Raw genomic sequence first — 24004 nt, 5'->3', positions numbered from 1 at the left:
TTAATTGATGACAGACAAGACAAAAAAGTAGATGAGGCAGATATAATGGGGGCACAAAGTAATGTTATATGGCTAACGATTTTAGGGACCATCCCTAATAAATGTGTGCTCTACAAGCCCATCTCATGGAAGTATTATTGTGAAGAATGTTTCCCTTTTACTGCCAAAGAAGAGCTAGGAATATGATCAAAGAGGACCCGAATCATTTATTAACAAGGTGTCACAAGCCAAATGTTTCCATTTTTCCAGCAAAACAACAAGAACTGTCATTAGAAGGGTGAAAACTGCTGGTTAAAGCAAAAATTAGGGGACAAGAGATCTGGTTTCTATTCTTGTTGCCAATGTGGCAGGAAGTGATGTCTTCAGACACACCATTTACAGTCTGTTTTGAAGAGATCCCATTAACTTTAGCTGGAGCAGGTGTGCTCAGCACCTTCAGAAATGAGCTTTCTAATGGCTTTGTGCCTTGTTTTCCCTATTGTAAAATGGGGAAGAAAATGATGAGGTCTAATTCATTGCTCCTAAAGCGCACTGAAATCTCCACTTGAGAATGGAAGACACAGCGTGTACTCTGGCAAAGCTGTGCTTGCTGAGTTGGGTTACACATAACAGATGTAATATTTCAGAGGAATGATATAATGCCATACCCCTCCTCTCACTGATCTTGCCCTTGCCCTTGAATTTTTCCAGTCTCTAGCTTCTGCATGTCTCTGAACTGCAAGGTCCTTGATGTAGTCTGCTGAGAATAGCGGGATCCCATGAAGCAGGCTTTAAAACAACAAATCAGTCTGCAGTTGCTGCTCATTTCATAAAACAGTTAAGCATTTCAGGCCATAAAATTTTTTCTGATATTTCACAACCCTGACTCTCAGAGCTCTCAGGCTCCTGATTTGCAGGGAATAGCTAGTACCACTATTTGAAAGGACTAGTGTAATGTTAAGCTGGTAAAATTGCTTTAGGTTTAGTCATAAATAAGGGGATATATCTGTCATACACATTCATCTCTAATGTGCTGCCTGGAAGAAACAAGGTCCCAGCACTCCTGAAAAAGTATTTCTTAGCAGATTATTCATTTGCATACAATTGCCTTATTTCATTTAAGATCTATATTCAAGTTTACATGTTAAATATGATATGAAAATATAGCTGTGTAGATTTTCACAATCATTTTTTGGTGGGAATCTTAGCTATGAACCACTCTACTTTGCTAGGCTGTATTTACATTGTTGGGTGTTGGTGTTGCACAAGTATTTAACTGTAGCAAGCTTTGCAGTAGAAACGTATTTTGTATACTATGGATTCTTCCAACTAGCCACCTTTCTCAGTGATTTGGTGACCACATGTACCCTGACAGGAGAAAAGGAAGGAAAGCCTCACCCTGCCATCAAATCTTAGAGACCTGATACAGCTGCAGCTTCATATCTCCAAATGGTTTGCTTTCTGCCATCTTTCTGCAAGCTTTTTTCTCCTTGCAGCCCACCAAGCCCCTACCATTTTGCCACAAATGGGCAGTAATTAACTACTATTTCAAATCAAAAGACTCTCATCTCTTTCACCCCTGGATCAGGGTCATCGCACTCAGCCTGCCCTTTCTTTGGCCCTCCCTGACCAGCTGTTCTAGGAAATAACCTGGTAGTCAGTGCTGATTTACTCCTGAATTCCTACAGAAAATGTTTGTAGTCTTCATGGAAGTTCAGAAAGGTGCTTATTTCTGTTTAAGGCAGTGCGCAGATGTACACCCAGAAACAATACCCAGAGACAATACCTCCCCCTTTCAGAGCTACCGAAATCCCTTACTCAAGCCTTCTATCCACTTGTTCCCAATCGTTTAAATATGAAACTTGAAAAATGAGTTGATGTAACTGGGTCTTAATCACTAATTACATTTAAAAAATTCCAAGATTTGCAGTATTGACACTACTGATTTCCTCATAAGAAAAAAACAAAGCAAACCAAACCCAACCACTTTGTCTTTGATATGATTGTAAGGCTTTCAGGGCCAATACTACCTTGTACTACTATGTCTGGTATAGTTTCTCACTCTTGTTACCTTAAATAATAGAATATCTGCCTCTGGTAAGTAGCAAGAAATATGAAAGTAGTGTGTTAGGACCGGACAGATTCTTGGCCCTTTCGCTTTTGGATCTTGAATATTGTCACTATGATCTTTTGGAAAACAGAATTATCTTACCTCACCTCAGGCTCTTTTTAGACTAGGAGGTAAGTTATGACACAATCACATGACAGGTAATACTTTATAACAAAAAGCCACGTGTAAACATGACATGCTTCCCTTGACACATGCCATCCAGGTGAATTAAACCTTGACAGAAGTTTGCTCCATTTAAAGTTAGTGTGCCTTGACATGTGCTGACAGCAGAGCTTGAAATTTGGCTTTAGGGAATAGCTTCGAGACTCTGGGCAGGAGAACTGAAGAGCTGGAGCATGTGAGATCTAAATCTGGAAGATGGTTGAGGTATGAGAGCCTGCAGGACTGTTTCCAGGAAGCTGGAGTATATATAGTCCCACTACAGGAAAGATGTCGGCTCTTATTACACTGAGACACTTCAGTTTGCAGAAGATATTTATCCAGGACAGTGTAGGCCAACACCTCATTCCTCTTTCCTGGGCGAGAAGTGTCAGCTTAGCCCCTGCTTCTGTGGAAACAGTAACTTTTTTCCTCATCCTGCTATGGATGTTTCTCTTTCTCTTTTTTGATTATGAAGGTGTCAGTTTTCAAAACAACCACCTGGAACTGCCAGTGGATATCCTTCACACACAGAGACGGCATGCTCAGGATATGGAGTTACCGCTTCCCAAGCATTCCTGGGTCCCCCTTCCATGCCAGCCGTGCTAAACACCACGGTCGAGAGCAGGTTGCTCTTACCAGCAGACTGATTTGCACGTGTGCTAAAGCTCTGCTGCTCCAGCCAATGTCCAGTGCGAGCAGTTAGTAGTACTCAGCACCTCCAGAAGTCAAGGCAACATTATTCTCTACTCACTGCCTGATCCAGCCTGGCATCTCATTTGCTTTCCTGACCACAGCTGCTTGCTGAGCAGATGTCTACAGTGAGCTGTCCATGATGATGCAGTCCGAGTGCTACTTTAATTTTGCTTGCAATAGTCAACAACAGTTGGCACAAAGCAGGTAAGAGAATTATCTGCCATTACGGGAAGCAGGGCACAACACAAGCAAATCTGCCTTTTTTTATTTGAAAGACAGACAGTTCAGGCAGCTTTAATGTGAAGTAAAACAAGAGGTAAATAAATAACCAGATAAGAAAAAATTTGGGCTAAGGAAGCACCAGGAGGAAACAAAGGGGTTTAGATGAAAATCATTTGCTTTCAAGTAAGAGCAAAGTTTATATAAAAGAAAAAAGAAAGAAAAGGAAATCACAATTGAGTGTATGTGGGCAATCCATGTACAGTTTCAGTGGCTACTTAGCGAAATGAAAAAGTCAAGTAATGGAAGGGAGAAATGGAACTGGGAAGGATCACAGGATTTCGAATTAAGTGGACAAATTGTACGAGGGAGGTATATAGACAATGCAATACAATAGCATGAATTAGCAGACAGCTTATAAGAGTGGTTCTGAGTGAATGGCCCTTCATCTCCTGTTGGAAATTGAAGATAATGCTAGTGTTTTATAGTCATTTCACTTTTACTATCACCAAAATTTTAGGCCAATATTCTATTTCTTGAATGCCTTTAGGGTGCCAAGTTGAGCTAGAAAAGGAATGAATGTGATGTTTAATTTGCTGAGTTCGAAGAAGAGGGTAAAAGGTTAGGGCAAGTTGTTTAAGATTAATAGAAATTTAAGAAAATGAAAAAAAAAATTCAAATAACTCACTTGGAACTGGACATAAAAAATTTCATTTTGGTTTGGATCATTTTTGATATTTTTGAACCCTTCTTTTAAAAACTGTAAGTCAATACAGAAGCTAAAAATGAAATTTCAAAAGAGCTCACTATTTTAAATTTGAAAATATCAAAATGTCATGGTGATTTTGAATCAAAACATTTCTACTGATGCACATTTTTTTCTTGTTTTAGAAAATCTTGACTGTTTGTCTCAATCAATAGCATCTCCTGACCTGGATTAATAGTCTTGGTGCAAAACACTTTTTTGGCTATTTATCCTTTCACTGAAAAAATGTCTCACACCTTTGGTGTCAAAAGCCTAAGCTGTCACCTACCAACACCCAAAGCCTAAGTTTTCCTGAAAATTTCTAGGATGCATCTGAATCTGTCAATATACAAATCTGTGACACACCAGGAGTGAAAAGGAATAGGATCAGACTGAAGTAGAAAGAACTGAATAAATCAAGATAAGCCATGAGCTACTGAGTTGATTGTAGCATTAATTTCAGATTCAGTTTTCCAAATTTTCTTTAGAACCCAAATAAATCTGCTACTTAAATTTGTGTTTGCCACACTCAGTGCAACATGAAAAAGCATTTTTGCTTCAGAATTCTGCTTCTTGAAAGGCTCAGGGTATTATGGGGCCACAGTTAGATCTGCTATCCTGTGTCTTCAGTTTGAAGCAGCATTCTCATTCTCTGTCCTGCCCTTCCTTCCTCCATTTCCTTAAAAAGTTGCTTTCCTTGGAAGTATTGCTTGCTACTCATTGACAATGTACTATTTATACTCTGCAAAAGGACACCAGCTCCTGTGATTTGACAGGTGTCTATCGCAGACCTTCAGGAACATAAGGAAAAAGCGATAAATGCTGTAACTAGATCATGTAAGATTCTATGCAGCCTATCAAACAGAACAATTTTAAAATTCATATATTTAACTGGCAGCCAAATACAGTTCTTTCTAGAGAGGTGATATGTGCTCCTGGCTTTTGCTTTTCTTCTGAAAACTGTCAGTCACATTTTGCATCAGCTTGGGCTTATGCTTAGCTTTATCAGGCAGACCAGTCAGGACTGAACTGCAGTAATGTCATTGGGGTAATGAAAGGGGAGATAACTGTCCCAGAGACTGGAAAAATGCTACTGGTGGTAGCTGAAGGCTGTATTGACTGCATAATTCACATATTTCTCATAGAGGAGAGTATGATCCAAAATTGTTTTAGGCTACATTTAGGCTTTCTTACTGATGAAACATCAACAATTTCATTGCTGGTGGGCACAGGAAACAGTAATAAATAACCATATGCACATACAGGAGAAAGGAAAATGGTTTGCATTTTATCAGCCAAGCAAAGCATTCAAAATATAGCAGTGGATCTTTTGCAAGTTACAGCAGCATAAATGGAAAAAAATGTGTTTCTTCTGTGTAACAACGATAACGTGAGTGATAACATAGAAGAGCTTTTGCTTGTTTTATATTAGCTGTATGCTGGATACTGCATCTATGGAAGCCATTTTCTGCTGACAAATAGCAACAGTATGGAATAATTTATGATGAAACAATACTGATCAGCTTGCCTGAATGTTCATTGTGAGGGGCATCTTGGATACCTTTTGGACCTCACGGTGTTAGAGGATTATGCTGTTTCTTGTACTAGATCTCCTATTCACTGCCACATGTCAACACAGCTAATATGTCACTTTATGAGTGGGATATATTAGCAATTTTCTGGCTTACTAGCCAGACTGCTTGAGGTGGAGGGTGCCTCACAAAAAAATTGTTTCAAGCTTTTGAGTGAAACAACAATCAGGAAACACGAAAAAGAAAAACCTTTCATTTTGGGGCAGGTTTTAACCAGTGTAAAAATGAAGGTAAACATTTAGACAAACTTCAGAATGAAGTGTATTTTTGAGAAAAAATGGTTTAAAATAATAGCCTTCCCCCCTCCCTCATCCCAGTCAAAATGGACTGGGATGGCGACCTATGGTCCTTTCTCCAAAAAGCTATGGCTTGAGAAATAAGACTGTGTCAGAGAGCACAGGGAAGTGGTGCATTTCTTGAGATAATTTGTTTCTGGGAAGAACACTAATGTATTTGGGGACAAGTCTAGCCATGGTAGGCTCAAAGTTGTTAAAAAAATATGCAAACTGACACAGAACTAACACAAAAATTGTTGGAAATGTGGCTTACACACCTCGGCCAAAGCCAGATAAATAATGCACAAGTTTGAAGCTATTAGAAAAGCTGCCAGATATTTTGCTCAGTGTGTGCAAGTGAGCAAGAGGGAAGGGGGCTGAGCATAAAGTGGTGATGGTAATTGCCAGAGACTGCCTTCACAGGAAAACCAACCTAGGCCAGATTTGATCGTTGCCAGGATGGGACATGAGATAGAACAGATTTTAGCAAATCTCTTACTGAACAAGGATCAGACACGATGTGAAAGCCAGATGTGGAAACACAGGGTTGGCGAGAGATTGGCCACTGAACATTTGGAAGTTAATGACCTTGGTGGAGTTTACTATGGGGTAGATATTATCACTATGAGTGAAGCCCAGGTGGCTGAGCTAACCCAGACTCAGGGTGGGAATCCCATTAGAAATTCAGGAGTCCCCGCCCAATTCTTCATCATTCATGTGTTCTGTCTGGTGAACAGGTTAGCACAGCCAAAGCGCAGAGCCCAACTGTGTGCTAGCTCAGGGAGGCATGTTCTTGCAAACTCTGGTGGGAGATAGGTCAAGCACAGAAGTGAGGGAATTTGTTGTCTCTCTTACTCACTGAGACAGGATGGTTGCTGTAGCTCTTGGCTGAGCCAGTCAACAGCAGTCATCATTGCATCTCCATACTCACGCCTGCCATGTGGACCCTTCTATCGAGCCTCACCTCTTCTGCAGTAGTGCCCTTCCTTCTGGTCACTGCCTCAGGCAGGATGTGTGTCTGGAATTTCACTGTTGGGTTCAGAGGGCAGGATTCAGCAGCATCTCCTCTGCTTCTGTTTCCAGGAAGTACAGCTGTGATGACTGCATGGGTTTCCCATGACATGGGATGTGTCAGATCTCAGAATATACCCCATGAATACACTCTGCATGCTCAAGCAGCTGAAGTGGCTGCTTCTTCCCCAGAAGGCAGGGTAGGTACTACAGGTGAAAGATCTACTTGGATCCTGAGCATCACTGGAGTAGTTCTCACATGAAACCTTGAGTGACTTTTTTAATCACTCTAAACTGGTTCTGACTTCCATGAAACTTCCTTTCCAGTCCTGGAAGGTGCTATACTCCCCATCTTGCCTAGTTTGCTGCCCCTTGATCATGGCTATGGTGCATGTTGCAGGTAGATATAAACTGATTAATAGCTCAGTTTTTGTCTACATTAATGTGGTCGCGCAGAATTTACTAACTTGAAGCATGACCAGAGGGAGGTCAGTCCTGCCTACCATATGCAGCAAAATGGATACTGTATGTGGCTGCCTGAGTAACTGTCTGCAGTTCTGTGTATAGCACAGAATATAAAACCAGCCGCTCATGCAGTCCTGATATGCGGTACCTGTCTGAACTACTTCCCTTCATGTAGTGGGACTTCATCCTTTTTAGTGTGTTGTATAAGGCAGAGTCAGAATGAGTGGGAATCTGACTTTATAAAGCTTGCTGCAACTTTATCCAACTCCCTATTAACAGACATAATCATACAGCAGCAGGCTGGGTGACTTGCTACTTATCATCTTAGACCTTGCTGTCCTGCATGACCTAATAGGATGTTTGATGATTTTGCTTTATTTACTGAAAAAAAATAATTATCAGGCTAAGCCTTAAACAGAACTGGATAGAGAACATCTAAAGTTGGTCAAACCAATTTTGATGGGATTCCAAAAAAAAGAAAAGTTTCTTTGAATCTTTCAGGAAAATATTGTTCTTCACATCTGCTACACTAATTATTTAGCATCAAATTCTGGTACCAAAGGCAAAGTCTGAAAGAACAGACTGGAGCTGCTGTAGGCAGACTGTGGGAGACTGGACTCCACCACACTCCTTAAGTAAGGAAGTGATTCACTGATGCAGCCATTTTACTGCTCTAGATTTGACCACAAATCTGGGCATGTCTAAACATTTCTCATTCATTTCATTATTTACTCATTATGTAAAAAACACTTTAGAATACTTGTACTGGATAAAGCAGAGAAACAAGAAAGAGAAGGGACTAAAACCAATTCTGAGATTAAAGAGGTTACCTAGGCTTATAAATACAATTCTGAAATAATTAAACATGGTATTCTGGAGGCAGCATCCAGGTCTGAATGGCTCTAAATCTCTAACAGTAAGAAGCTTGGCGGGCATTTCCAGGAAAGAATCTGTTTCTTATTCTCTTCTCATAAACACCTGCTAATACACATAATGAGACTCAGGATATTAGCCCAAACTGACTCCTGTGACCCAGGCTGACCGTTCTTCTGGTGTGTGAACAATTTACAGGGACTCTATAAGGCCTGACTGATTTTACAGTGCTAACTTCAAAATTGTCCTGTCTCCAAGCGAACATACGTTAAATAACTTAATATTAATTTCCCATACCAACCAGTACACCTGAGGTAATGAAACAGGCAGTGCCTCTCATATATTCTTTCAAATAAAATGCATTGCATATCAGAAATGTATTTGAGAAACTGCTTTGAATACGTACTGGCTAGAGAATCTTTTTATTCCATCTAGCTTTTTCCAGCTGTTATGCTTCATAGCTCTGGAACATATACTTTTCTCCTTTCTGCTGTCCTCCCTCCTTCCACCAATAAAGCTAGCTTTGTAAGAAACTGTTTTTCAGTATTGTAATACCTACTTTATTAAAAGAGTCTTAAAAAAGTGACTGTCTGTCTTCTCATTTTGCATTTCAGCCTGGCATATGTATAGCTTCCTGGGGTGCTTACATCTTTATAGGATTTAGCTTATATTTTTGAGAGAGAAAAAAAGAGACATTTATGGTTCTGGACAAATAAAATTTTTAGTGAGGACAAAGAGACAGTTACAACCATGAGAAGACTCTAGCTCTCGATTATAACATCAAGAAGAAACCAAGACTTATAAGTCTCTGTGTAGGATGTATGTTATGCTGGGTGTTATGCTTTGAGTGTGAGGATGCTGCTGCCTTACGGTGGATAATGTTTTGAGTCAGTTCAAGACAGCTGTTGCTGAAAGCACAGAGATTCAAGAAGCTGAGTGAATGGCAAAGTTTGACTTCTACAGTTTGTATATTTCTAATACAAAGATCCCTAGTAGCTGTTTTAAACCTGCTGTTTAGTGGCTTCAAACTGTCACAACTATAGCTCTGACATGCCTAGCTCTTTCCTCATAAAGGGAAATGACCACACTGCCGATTATGTCATGCTATATAGTCCAATTAACTTCAAGTAAGCTAGTGTAGGTACCAGAAAACATCTAACTTGGACAGCATAGAAATTCATTCTGGATAATTTATCCTGCTTCTTATTAATCTACCCTTCTTGTCAAGGTAAATCATCTCACAGGGTGCTCTGTTCTTTGGACACCAGCTGAGCAGGCTAGTTTGCAGTTAGCATGGGTATTGATCTCCACAGCACACTGCGGAAGAGCCTGTAGGTGGGGCCCCAAGTCCTGGGAAGGAAGCATGTTCTGGTGGCAAGGAAGGCCAACCACATATGTTGACACATTAGCAGGAGTGCACCCAGCCTGGTGAGGGAGCTGAGACCACATCTAGATACTGCATCCAGTTTTGGGTCTGCCAATTCAAGACAGACATGGATGAACTGAAGGGAGCTCAGCGGAGGGCCACCCAGGTAGCCAGGGCTGGAGCATCTGCCCTGTGAGGAGAGGCTGTGGGAGCTGGACTTGATCAGCCTGGAGATGAGATGGCAGCTTCCAGTACCTACAAGGAGGGTGTCAAGAAGATGGAGGCAGGCTCTTCACAGCACTTCATGGCAGGAAGACAAGGGACAACTAGCATAAGCTGAAACGAGATTCAGATGAGGTACAAGGAAAAGCTTTTTCACCCTGAGGATGGCCAGGCAGTTGCACAGGCTGCCCAGAGAGGTTGTGCAGTTGCCTCCTTGGAGGGTTTCAAACCCAACAGGATAAAGCCCTGAGCACCCTGGCCTGACCCCAGAGCCAACCCTGCTTTGAGCAGAGGGTTGGATTAGAGCCCTCCTGAGGTCCCTCGCAGCCTGCATGGTCCTGTGATTCTATGGCCCTAGGAAAGACAGTACAATAAATGGAGTTTAGTCCCAGGTCACATAACTAGGATTAACTGCATTGGATTTGACTAAAAAAAAAAAAAAAAAAAAAAAAGGACTAGGATCTAGAGATTTCTCAGCAACTCAAGTAAAGCTGTGGTTAGTACATGACAAATAGGTCTAAGAAGGCTCAGCTAACTACAACTTCAGACTTAGCTCTTTAAATTGATTAAAAATTAAGTTATTAAAATTAGGTTTTTGATACCATTCTGCTCCCCCTTTCTTTATTACCTTATCTAAAATTAAAATAATTTAGCTTTTAGATGGAGAGTAAGATCTGTCAGAAGACTGAATGGTAACTCAGGAGATGCAGTTTTCTGCTGAACTCCTTAGTGTTCTGTTGATGAAAAAGGATACAAAAGAATGGGATTACATAATTATTTAACTGAAAAAAACGTCCTCTGGTTCTGTGTGTGTATAGGCTAATGCTGGCCAGGGAAGAGGAAAGAGTTACTACCTTACTATTGGGGATTCATATGGAAAGCAGTGTAAGAACAAGAGAAACTTATTTTAGGAAGTTTAGGTGATTTTAACAGCAAAATATGTTTCAAGCGTCTGAGATCTTTTCTCTGTCAAGGTCAAAATAGAAATAACAGATATTGCAAGCAAAATGCAAAACAAAATAAAAAATCCACCCCCTAACCCCTGTCTACCTTTGTATAGCGTATAAAGATATTTTATACCTTTAACCTTTGCAACAGATATTATTATGGTTGCTATTACTATTCTATTATTATTATTTACCTGGCTGTAGTGGCTTCAGCTTGTGTACATTAGGATGATTTTCAAAATGGACATCATTTCTATATCAGCAAATAAGGATTTTAGAAGATCACAACAGTCCCTTCAGATCCTTGATATGATGTTAACTTTACTATAGATTCATTGTCTTTTAACTTTGAAAGATACTGTGCATAGCAACAGTTGTCATCTGAAAGTGAATAACATGCCTACATTGTTTTATCAATAAATCAATTTTCAGCATAATGTGGAGATATAGATATGCAAAAATTGGTGGCAGTTTTAGAATAGGTAGTTTCTGTGGACAAACGTTCTCTATGCAGGTTGGGGCATCTGCTGAAGTTCTTACTTGCCTTTTCCACCTCTTCCTGCTTTCTCTGCTTCTTACCTCCCTTCTGCTGGAGGGCACTGCTCTGTGAACACAGGGCTACAATCACAGCCTGATCATCTCCTGGCAAAATCTGCAGTGTTGGCCTAAAAAGCCCATGAAGGGGATAAATATCAACCCACCTGACTTTTATCTGTAGGAGATTAAGATGTGCTCAGCATTCTGCCCATAGAGCTGTGGGCATGACAACCTTCAGCTGGTGGGTGCTGATGAGCAATGCGGGAGCAGTGGTGTGTTCAGCTGGCACTGCTAAATGTGTAAGTGTCCATGTGTACAGGAAAAGAAGTGTATCCTCGCTGCCATATTCTATAGAAGGCATGTGTTGATATAATAACATGCAAAACAGAGCACAGTGAACCTGTTGTTCAGGCAAATTGATTACTTATTTGCTTTCACTTTATTTCTGAATGACCATTTTGTGGGGAAAATTTGGTAAGCAGACTAGATATTCTTCTCTCTGCAATATTCAACACCATTGCTAGTTTTCTTGTGTTGAATGCTTGTGAAACTACAGTACGTTGGTTGCGATGTAGATGCTGTTGAAGACAATATCTATTTATTACGGAATTACTAGGAATTGGATCTACTCTATACTGGCCCACACAGTGAATGAAGTCACAGACTTTTGAGTAATATATAACATCAGTGTTGCCCATTCATCACTTTAAGTACAGTTATGCTTAATTAACATTGGCACTAAGAGAAAACTCTCTAGTGTAAACCATAATCAGTCTACATCAACAGGAAGGCTCTGACAAAGTCCATGGTGGAACCCATCTCTTTACAGGAGATACCAGATATGCCAGTTTCCTCATCTTTCCAAAGTTCTGACCATAATCTTCCAGCTGCTTGCCAGTTAATATTTTTCCTTCCTGTCACGTTTCACATCTACAAGCCTTCTCATTGGGAGATACGTTGAAATTCAATTATTTTATTCTGTTCTGACCTATTTGCAGCTTGGGATTTCTTTTTCTGTGACCAGTTTAGATCTCTATTTGAACCTTCTCTGTTACTCTTCAATATCTTCTTGATGGCTAGCTACTAAGCAGCCTGTATATCTGGTTCCCAAATGTAAATCTTTAGGGAGAAGAAGTTGCTGCTCAAACATCAGGAGCTAAAGGGAGAGTCCAGTTGCAGAGATACAAATATTTGTAAATGTAGACTGCATAAACTTCTGTAGTTTAGGTTTGTGTATCAATGTGTTTCCTTCTGGTATTCTCCCCCAGCATATGGACTCTGTTAAAACAAACGCTTCAGCAGTGTAACACACGGGATGATACTGAGCAGTGCGGGCGCATACTGCTACACAGATGAGTGACTGTAAAATCCCCAGATAGGTATAGAGATAGAGAGACTTGACAGAATCACTTATGAACTGAGACTTAAAATAAGTCCCTCAGTCACTCTTGAAATCCACAGTGTTTCTGTAGTTTTGGAAGCTGCTGGCTTGACATAGATTAGGTATATAGCACTGTTGCATTAATTGTTATTCCTTCCAGACAGCTTCTGTCTTGGCACAAGACCTTAGATACAAAATGACTTCAGAGGTGGACAATGTCCTTTTCTTTTCAGTTGGAATTGCCCAAAGATCACTTAGAAATTGCTGGATATGCAGATTCAGAGTTTTAAAGTGCTCCTGTCTTCTTCACTGGATAGAGAGATACTAGCAGGGAAGCCCTGGCTCAAGCTGACTTAATTCCAAGTTTAGCGTTTACGTCAGATTCAAATAGGATGTCACAGTGTCTGTAGTGACTGTAAGATGTCCTGCCTTATAGATCTCTCAGTTACATGGCCTGTGTTTTTCTGAGCATAACGCTTGTCTGTGAACTGGATTTCTTATTTTTAAAATATGTGACCCACTGTGTCTTTTCTATCTTTAATGTATTTATTTTTTTTCCTGAATGATACAGTGACAACCCTGGTGTCCTTGTCTGTATGCAGTCCAGCATCTTCATAATCTATTCCTAACCAGATTTTATAAAAACACACTTGAGAGGGAACCCTGGCCTCCTGGATCCAAGTAGTGTTTGGGTATATTTAACACTGGAGATATCAACCTTCAAAGATTTAGTAGGAAAACTTGGCAGGAATACAGGCAGTAAGAATGCAGATAATTGGATTTAAAAGTGACTTTGACTTTACAGCCATATAATAGGCTTTCTAGAATCTACTGTTGATAAGCTGATGTCCCTTTTGTTGGGATCTAAAGAAATCCTGTTTTCCTGAAACATTAAGGGAATGAAGGGCTAAGACCTCTGAAAGTTCAATGGCTACATGATTCATGTTTATTATTTTCCCTGGAAGGGAGTCTCTGACATTCACTCAGTGGAGGCCTCAAAAAAGAAAAAGTGAAAAAAAGCAGAATACCATTTTCATGTCACAGTAACATAATAAATGAGACCAGCCATTCACTCCGCAAGGGATGGGCACCCTTGAAGTACATGATCCATAAATCTCTTTCACTATGTTTGTCAGCAGTCATTTTTAAGAGCTTCTTTCTCAATTCACAGGTTGTGGTTATTAGGAACCTCATAGCTGTGCTGCAGATGTCATTGAGGCTTATTCCTTGGAGCCATGTCATCAATCATGGTATTCACATGGTTTTCACATACTGGAGCAGAATAATATGAAGCTGTTTTTTTCCCCAGTAAGCATGACTTCAATAACTTAAATGGAAAATATAAGATATAATCATCATGCACATGCACAAACCACATTGACTTGGCTGCTTAAACTGATGCAGGGCAGTGACATTTTTGGTAATGCTATACAGTTCCTTTGAGCCTTACCTTGTGTACATGGAAAAGAACGGCAACCACATCTCTGAGTTACATACAGGAATTGCTGCTGATGCAGTTGATGTTGGAATTGCTATAGATACCACTTCTCACATGACAGGCTGCACTGTCACCCCCCCAAGTGTTGGCATGTTGTTAAAATGTCACACATGTTCAGAGTTGTCCAAATGCATATAGAGAGACCCATGCTGAGTGTTTGTGACCACAAGGTTTTGCTTCATGGCAAGACTGCTTGCAGCATATAATGACTGTGAGATGCTTCCTAGGACCATAAAGGGCTGTTCGAAAGGTGTATACTTAAAGAAAGCGCACAAGGTTCTTCATATATTTCAGCAAGAAAATGCTTGTGGTCCAACAAGAGAAAAAGGTTCTTATCTAGTGCACAGTTCTCAAATATAAGTGTCAGGGCAAAGGAAATACAGGGCTGCACCAAGATTGATCCGAGAACAACCTTTTCCTTTTAACCAGGAACAGGCCTGGAGGCCGCAGGTTCAAGCCTTGCGTGAGATTAGGGTTGAGGCTTATGGCAGAGATAAAGTCTAGAGCCCAATGTGGACTGGGAACGCATTGGGCTTGTCCACCAGGCTCATTCCTTGAATAAGGAAAAAATTGTCGCGGAAGGGAGGGATATTACTGCAGTCGTGCATCTCCTTTGGTATATCCTTTGCAGCCCCACTCCACATGGGGCTCGAGGACTGATCTCTCTCCTAACCCTAACCCTAAAGCTAACCCTAACGCTAACCCTAACCCCAGCCATAATCTCTGGTGTGGCCAAACCCTGAGCCCACTAGACCCATTCTTGGCCCAAAAGAAAAAGTTGTTGTGGGAGAGATCTTGGTGTAGCCCCACATTTCCTTTGGCACACCCTTTGCAGCCCCACTCCACATGGGACTCAAGGCTTTATCTCTCTCCAAACCCTAACCCTAACCTGAACCATAACTTTGATTTCCGCCATACCCTGAACTTGAAACCACCAGACCCATTCTTGGCCCAAAGTAAACAGTGGTCATGGGAGGGATATTGTAACAACCTCGCATGTCCTTTGGCATGCCCATTCCAACCTCACTCCACTTGGGGCTCAAAGATTTACGTACCTCCTAACCCTAACCCTAACCCAAACCCTAGAGCTAATCTCCATTGTGGCAACATCCTAATCCCACCAGATCCATTGCTGGCCCAAAGGAAGAAGTTGTCGTGGGAGGCATGTTGGTGGAGCCTCACATCTGCTTTGGCATGCTCTTTGCAACCCCAATCCACATGGGGCTCGAGGCTTTCTCTATCTCCTAACCCTAACCCTAACCCTAGCACTAATCTCTGGATGTCCAGATCCTGAGTCCACAAGACCCATTGCTAGCCCAAAGGAAAAAGTTGTCATAGGAGGCATCTTGGTGCAGCCTGGCCTCTCCTTTGGCATGCCCTTTGCAACCCCACTCCACGTGGGGCTCGAGGCTTTCTCTATCTCCTAAACCTAACCCTAACCCTAACCCTAACTCTAGCCCTAATCTCCACGTGGTCAGACACTGAGCCCACCAGACCCATTGGTGGCCAAAAGGAAAAAGTTGTCGTGGGAGGCATCTTTCCAAAGCCTCATATCTGCTTTGGCATGGCCTTTGCAACGCCACTCCACATGGGGCTCAAGGCTTTCTCTATCTCCTAACCCTAACCCTAACCCTAACCCTAACCCTAATCTCTGCGTGGCCAGACACTGAGCCCAGCAGACCCATTGCTGGCACAAAGCAAAATGTTGTCATGGGAGGCATCTTTCCACAGCCTCACATCTGCTTTGGCATGCCCTTTGCAACCCTATTCCATGTGGTGCTCAGGAATTTATGCATCTTCTTATCCTAACCCTAACCCTAACCCTAACCCTAACCCTAGCCTTCGTCTCCAGCGTGTTCAGACCTTGAGCCCACCCATTCCTGGCCCAAAGGAAAAAGTTGTCATTGGAGGCATATTGGTGCAGCGTCACATTTCCCTTTGTAATGTCTTTTGCAACCCCACTCCAAATGTGGCTCAAAGATTTATGTGTTGTCGAGCCCTATCCCTAACTGAACCCTAACAATAGCCCCAACTTCCACGTGGCGAGACCCTGAGCCTTCCAGACCCGTTGCTGGCAGAAATGTCAGGGCTGGTGCTATGGTAAGTGTTAGGGTTTGGATTAGGGTTAGGAAAGAGAGAAAGCCTCGATCCGCATGTGGAGTGGGGTTGCAAAGGGCATACATTTTATATATATTTATTTGTTGTAATATATTATATTTGTTCCTACATAATGAATTTTAGCTCTGTATACATACTTTCTGATGATGTTATTTGCAGTCCCTGAGGCTTTATAGTACCTTGCCAACCTGGGTAACAATCATCTTCATCCCTGTAATGAGTTGCACCTTAATAGTGCATCTCATAAATTCAATCAATGGGCACATACATCAGAGTGGTGATTTATATCCTGGCTATTGATCAATGACACTGTACATTTGCTTCCTATTTATAGAGTAGATGGAGCGTTTTGGAGCTGTGCAAGTGCATTCTGTGTTTAATGCTTTACACTCCCTGCCAACTATTCTTTTTCAGCCTGAGCATATATCTTCTCTAGTTCAGTTATGGATTTTGAAGCAAAATACAGCTCGAATGAGCTCCTCTCGAAACTGCTGCTGCAGATCTTCACACCTGTCTAAACTCTCTTCATAGACATTGTCAAAAATGGAGGTAGAATCTATCCTGATGGGTAAGCTCAGGACTAGAGCTCGTGTTTGGATCTAGCCTCATTTTATCCACTTAGCTTAATTTTTGGCTTTCTCTAGCTTTAATCTGGAGTGGGCGAGCTGACTTCCCTGGCAGAAAAACAGCCATGCAGGAGAACATGCTGGTGTTTGACCTCTGTTCTTTGAAACATTGTGGAGAAAATGGATTCAAACCACTTGGCTTGGAGATCGCAAGCCCAAACACAAGCAGAAGCTCAGACACAGAGCGTCAGTTCATCTGCTGTTGATATTCATAAGATCACCATTTTTGAGAAAGCAGGCACTGTGAGATCATCTCTCAACTCCTTTGGATATTTCTCCAAGTCAGACAATATCTCCTTCAACTGAGAAAGTATTGGAAAGAACTCACATAACAAATGTAGTGGAAAGCTATTCAACATACACTCTCAAAGTTACCTGGAGTACAGCGTAATACAAGACTCTCTGTACTGAATAAGTAATATGTTGCAAGCAGCCACATACTATGCTCTGTTCCTGTCTCTCTGGACCCTAATGGTGGCAGCTTCTTGTGGCAGCTTGTAAGAGAGCATGGGCATAGAGCAAGCTCTGAACATTCAGGCTCCCCTTAGATTTTTTTTTTTCTGGTTGCCCAAAGTTATTTATCCTCCCTAATACAGCCAAACCATTCAAACTCATTTTCTGTGCCTGACCCTTTTCTTTAGCAAGTCTGATTTCCTCCTATTTTTCTGTGCGCTGGGAAAGCATGCATCACATTCCATCTCTATTTTCCTGTGCAGAAGTGTCATCCATTATTGTATCTGTACTTTCGTGTCCCTACTGGAACATCTCTATTTTCAACACATCAAATGTGTTGAAAACATCAGCTCCCAAATGGGACCATGAACCTGGGACAAAAAGTTTAAACTGAAATGTAGACTGTTGGATAAAAAGTTGGACACCTACATCAAAGTGGTTGTGTTTTCAGCGGTGCTAAGGACTTACTGCTCCCATTGAAATCAAAACCAGGAGCTTTTAGATGACCATGTTTTAATGCACTTGGAATTTGACAGTGTGAGTGTGCTGAAGTATGTGACATTGCCTGATGTTTAAGTGTATCTCTAAACCACAGGCTTCTGAACAACAATATTACCAAATGTGAGAAGCATAAATCTTTCATTTCATTGCCTTGTTCAGCCACTTAAGGCCCATGGAGATTCTTACTCTGTCACTACTTTTTTGCCACAGGGAAATTCTCATTCATCATCTTAGAGTCGTCCTTTAAAATGTTCACAGATTTTATTCTAATGTTGTCTTCCTTTGCTAGTGGAAGCATTATAGACGGCTCCTAAGTGATGCAACAACACAATGGGGAATAACATCAGCTTCAAGTTCAGTGCAAAATGGCTTATGCTTAAATAGACCAATGTCCCCAGAGGTGGCTTGATTAATTCCTCTGCTCAGTAGATCAGGCCCATCAGATGATTCACAGATACTTTGTACAGTGTTGCACTGATGGCATTAGAAAAATGTAAAATACCAAATGTTGCAAGTTTTTTGCAGATTAAAGCATCTGTCAAAACAAAAGGGTTTGACGGGATAATTTAAAGATTCTTAGATTACTTGATAAAACCACTTTTCAGACTTTAAGCTCTTGGAAAACACAACAAAAAAAAATTGCTGCTGAGTAGAAATTTCTTATATGTATAATCCTATTGGTTTCATTGAGGAATGAAACAATCCGGTACTAAGCAATGGAAGTAAAGGTGGCAGAACCTGTCCATATGCTTCCTAGCTACTCAGTACCATAGCAGCTTTGCGGCAGCATGTCACTGCAAAATTGCAGTTGCAATTCAAGCTGAAAATTTTTTTCAGTTTATTTAACAAGAGGTACGTAGGGAATCCCTGAAGTAGTTCACACAAGTTAACAGTGTCATTTGTGTTTTTCTTAGTTCAATAAAATTAGAGCTTTCCCTGCCTCTGCTAATTTCAAAGGTTTCTTCTGTCCTTCTTCAAAATTGTTCTGTGGAATTTGATACTGTGGAAGGGAGATCATCTTAGTTGGCTAAAGAAATAGATAATTGAAGGAGCAAGAAAACCAGGACTTCTGAAGGTCTCAGGAAAAGAGATTCTTAGTGCAGGACAAGGTTTTTTTAGACTGAAATAGACAGTAGCAGTTTAAATGCATTAAGTCCCTGTGTTTTGGAGAAGGGAGAGCTCAAGTGTTGCAGGGAGGTGGAGGTTGGTGTATCATTTGTGGTAATTTAGATTTAGAGGATCTAGAGCCCAGATCTTTCAAGAGGGAAGTCAACATACTATATACAAATCTGTAAATCTGGACTGTCATATCATAATATATTGAAGATAAATATCTTCTGTAGAGTACATACTGATGACTTATCAGAAACGTGATATAAGAAACATGTTTTGCAAAAGAAATATGAAGTGCTCAAAGGACTGCAAAAAATGATAACCTCTAATTTGAATGCTTGAATCATTATCCCTTCAATTTAAATAACTTTTCCTCATATAAATTGCAAATCAATATTCAGAACACAAGAGATTCATTAGTCTTTTCTCCTGTCTGGCATATTCTAAAGCCAATCTGTATATCACTTGCAAAAAAATCTTGTTAGTAAAAGTACCTCTTCAGGTCTTGTCTTCAGAGTCTATGAGCTAAGATTAATGGCTACAGCTCAGCAGACCATTGTTAAGTACTGCTTTGTCCATTCTGAGGAATGATATTGATTTAATTAATTAGACATCATTAATGAATTGGAGTAGAACATGATGTTGGTGAGAGATACATTGTCTCCTACAGAAAACATTTTTTTCTAATAGTATTTGCTAATTAGTATTGAGATATTAGTATTTAATATACAATATGTGAAATATTCAGATAAAACTGTTCAACTTGTTGGATTCACATTTTATTATGCAGGATTATATTTAATGGCACATTCAGTCTCTAGAAAGGTATGACCTATGGTTAAAAAGAAGAGAGAACAAAATTAAGAGTATTAGTTTTAACTCCTTCCCTGACATTGACTTGGTTTTTTTCACCTTGTTCCTTCTTCATTCTATTCTCACATGACTTTTGGGATCTGAATGGTTCTACAAAATGGTTTAAGGCTTGTGCTGTATTGTTTGACAAATATTTTGTGTTATAAACATACCCTATTCTAAGTCATTAGCGTAGAGCGTGAAGTTAGTATTTGAGCTTTCCTCATAAATTGTGTTTTTTCATATCTACATGGACCAATGTTAATTTTCTTATTTTTATGGCATTTTAGATGAACTTAAGGATTTGGAAACTTGAATGCATATTATTTAGTATTTAAGCTGAAATGTCAATGCTAATCACAGTGACTTGACTAACTCAGTTTTAGCTGTCTGACTTCATGTACTTTAGCAATGGAAGTTTTTCTGAGGGAAGATACACAGTTATTTGGAAATTCAAGACCTTTTAGATGTCTGAAATTAGACACACAAACCTAAGGCATCCAGTATCACTACTTCCTTTTCATTCTACTCCTATCTTAAAAATACTAGTAATAATGTTATTCAAGTCTCCCTTAGTATGAAGAAAGACTTCCTAGCAGTTTTTAGCTGTTTAATGTTCTGTAGTGCCTGTGTGTAGAAACTTTTATTCATTAACCCCACAACAAAGTAAAACATTCAAGCTACTGTGTGAGAAGATGACTTTGGATAGTTTTCTTTTCTTTTTGAGTGCATTGCATAAAAAATTGAAATTTTATTGATGCCTTGATTAGTTCTCTCAGTGGGAGGGGGAGTTTGGTAGGTCATAAACCATGAAGCCACCATCTAAAGGCTGTCACAATTAGCAACTCTGTGAAAAAGGTGTGATGACTGTACAATTACAAGCTGATGAATGGGCATTTTGAGCAAGAAAAGAAAGTGAGAAACCTATTCCTGTGCGAATTATTAGTGTTGGACAACTATAATGCTGATTTTTTATTTGTTCTTTAATGTATTATGAAGCTTCTCAAGAAGATCTTTAGAACTGGTTATCTAATAAGGGAAGGAAAGAAACTTCTAATGATGTCATCACAAATGACAGGACTACAAAGTGTCACTTACAAGAAGTGTATCAAGAGCAGACATCTGGCGCTGTTAGAGAGAGGAAGTGTAACTCACAAGTCCTTCAACTGAAATAGGTGTGGTACGTATGTATCTTTGTGGATATGTACCTGTGGGCGTGTGAAAGAGAGATGCACAAAGACAAGTGTGTTGATGTATTTCTAAGTTTAGAAAATGTTCCTTAACAGTAACACTGTTTTCCATAGAAATATTTTGTCTATTCTTCATATTACTTCTGCAAAAGATGGGATTGATAAGGTTTATTTTACTATCACGCTTTGGGCTTAGCGCACTTGTGTTTAAATAAGTGTCCTCAGATGAAAGAGCTATGGTCTGTAAATATAAAGCCTGTCATTACTAATAACAATCTTAAAAAAGTAAGCTCATCTCCCTAGATCTTTGGTCTGAATTGTACACCCAAGATTACAAACAATTTCTGTCCCTATATTTTATGGTTTACAATGATGTCTATCAGTTTTCTTTGATCATTTAATTTGCTGAGTATGTTATGATAGCCACAAAGACCAGCCTTTTCACTGTAATTCATCATTTTATTTACATAAGAACATTTCTACTAATTTGTTTTGAAGAGACTTATGGGAACTGCATTCTGAAAATGAGGAATATCTAGCCTTCTCCATCTTGATTTAATACAGATGATGAATATGAATTAAACAGGCAACTTCCAGCGTACACCAAGTTTCCATCTGGATTTCTGCAGTCCCCTTTTCCTACCTCTATCACCTAGTAAAATAAAGAAGAAATACTTTTCTGGAGGTATAGAATGATACAATAGGCAAAACAAGTTTCCTTTGCTTTGTTGGCTGTCCTATCAAGCGCCTTGTGCTAGTTTGTCAAATCTAATCAAAACTCCTTGATGCTATGCCTTCTGGATGAGTGATTTGATTTTAGGTAAATTGGGCATTCATATTTATACTTTAAACTAGATGTGGCATATAATGTTCATGTTTTGATCACTGCTCCAGTAAACACAAAGTTTTATTGTTATTATTATTATTATTATTTTACAAGCAAGACATAGAGATGCAAGTTTGTACTTGACTTGCAAAACAACAAAATAAATCTTACAAAAAATGTCAGTATTCAGTAAATTATGCATTTCACATCAAGCCATAGTAACATCTTAAATGAAGTATAGCTTAAAGACAAACTCTTAAAAGGGAAAATTATAGATGTCTGGTGAGTTTCTTTAAATCCCTATTCCATCACTGTAACTGTCATTTTCTCTTTTGAAATTTTTTTTTTTACATTTTTGAACTAATGTGTCTGAATTAAGACAGAAACTGCCATATTATGAATAATTTTTAATAAATGTTAAAGAACATGAAATCTGTACAAACGTAATGAATATTTAAGCTCACATATATAAAATTAGTTCTGACAGATTTTAAAAAGTGAAGGCTCCTCTTGAACTGTGAGATTTTGATTGAAAACCTGGGATCATGTTTACCTATAAAATATACATCACATGTACATATCACTAAATTCTTGATTCTGATAAGCCCATGCTCCAAAGTTGGCATTCATTTTTCCTTCCTGTGGCTGTAGTTCAATACACAGCCCTTTTGTTCCTTTCATCCTTCTCACTCTAGCTTGACGATATCTTAACATATTAGATTTCCACTTTTGAACTCGACCACCAGGTTATCACTTTGACAGATTGCTTTGAGTTTGTAAGAAGAAAGTTCATAGCTGAAATGTGTGAGAGAAAATTTCAATAAAGAGGGAATCTCAGAAAATGCAGAGTTTATATTTGCTTTGGATCAGCATGCAAAACTTTGCTTACAATCTGTACCATACACAATGGTGAATCATTTTTTCCATTAGTGGCATTAGTAAATGCCACTTCTCTTAACTGTTGGCGTTTCCTGATTTAATTCGGGGTGAAATCAGGAAATGTAGATATGCATGAAAATATTTATAATAACTACAACAACTAATAACTATCTTCCAAGCAGCCAAAGTCAGGAAATTCAGACTTAAGCTTCCAAAACCAGTCTTAGTTCTGATGCTTATTTCCACATACTATCAGGCTCCTTACAGTGCAGGATCTGAGTCACATGTCAGGCAATTATGAAGGTTTGAGCCATTTCAGCCAACCTCAGGAGGAATGCCGGATATAGTTGGTTTTGACTCTGAGTGGCATGAAACCTTGGCAAGTTGTCTTTCCAAAAGTAGAAAACGGGAAGAGGGAGGTAAAGGTGATTGATGCTTGCTATGTGATGAGGTAGTTTCAGTGGGTTATGTTCTGCATTTGGGTCAGTAACTCTTACTCTGTAGTTCTTACTGAGAGATAAGTATATCATGCTTATCAGCAGCAAATAGCGTTTCCAGATTAAGCCACAGTCAAAGTCATACAATGCTGTAGACTGTCTTGACAGCTCATTTGCTTTTTAACTTTGGTCTGTTGATAGCAGAGAAAACTGTAGGATTCAGGACCATATAGATGACAACTTACAGTGGTAGATATGTGGGGAAACCTGGACAGTACCTGGTGGTTGAATATTGATAAAGAACTTAAGTTCTTGAGAAACCTGGTTACAACTATCTTGGAATTCAAAATCCTTTGGGTTATTAAATATCTCATATAGAGTGGTCTATTTCTTTGGTGAATATATATTTACATTATCTGCATCATAATTTTAATACATTAATATGTGAAAACTTGTGAATAGTGCATTCTTACCGCCAGTTCTTGTTAAAAGTGTAGAGATGTCATAGAGTAAAGCACAAGACAATCAATTTAAATCAGATTTTTTACCAGCTGAGTTTGAATTGTGTGGCTCATTTGACACATTTTGCTTGCTTCACTGGCCTTCATTATGTACTATATTGTCTTAAGGGCATCCTGAAGTTATGCAGGCCATGATTCACTATCCCCTGAGAAGTCTAAGAAACTTTGTATTGATTTAAACAGACTCTGTATCAGGACCAAGAAGTCTATCAGGTTTTTGACTGAGTTTTTGAACTTTGCAGTTACCTGATGAAGTTCTCAAAGACGCAGATATTTTTAGCAAAATGTCTCAAAATTAACCACCTAATCTTTGTGAAATTATGCTCAGAGATAATTAACGAACATGACAGCAAGGATAAAGATGCTTAAGAAATATTTTAAATGACTCATCATCACTTAATAATTCCTGCATG

This window comes from Apteryx mantelli, chromosome 3 (assembly GCF_036417845.1).
Source record: "Apteryx mantelli isolate bAptMan1 chromosome 3, bAptMan1.hap1, whole genome shotgun sequence".
In the NCBI taxonomy this organism is placed as follows: Eukaryota; Metazoa; Chordata; class Aves; order Apterygiformes; family Apterygidae; genus Apteryx; species Apteryx mantelli.
The sequence above is the reverse complement of the archived record's forward strand: the minus strand, read 5'-3'. Positions refer to the sequence as shown.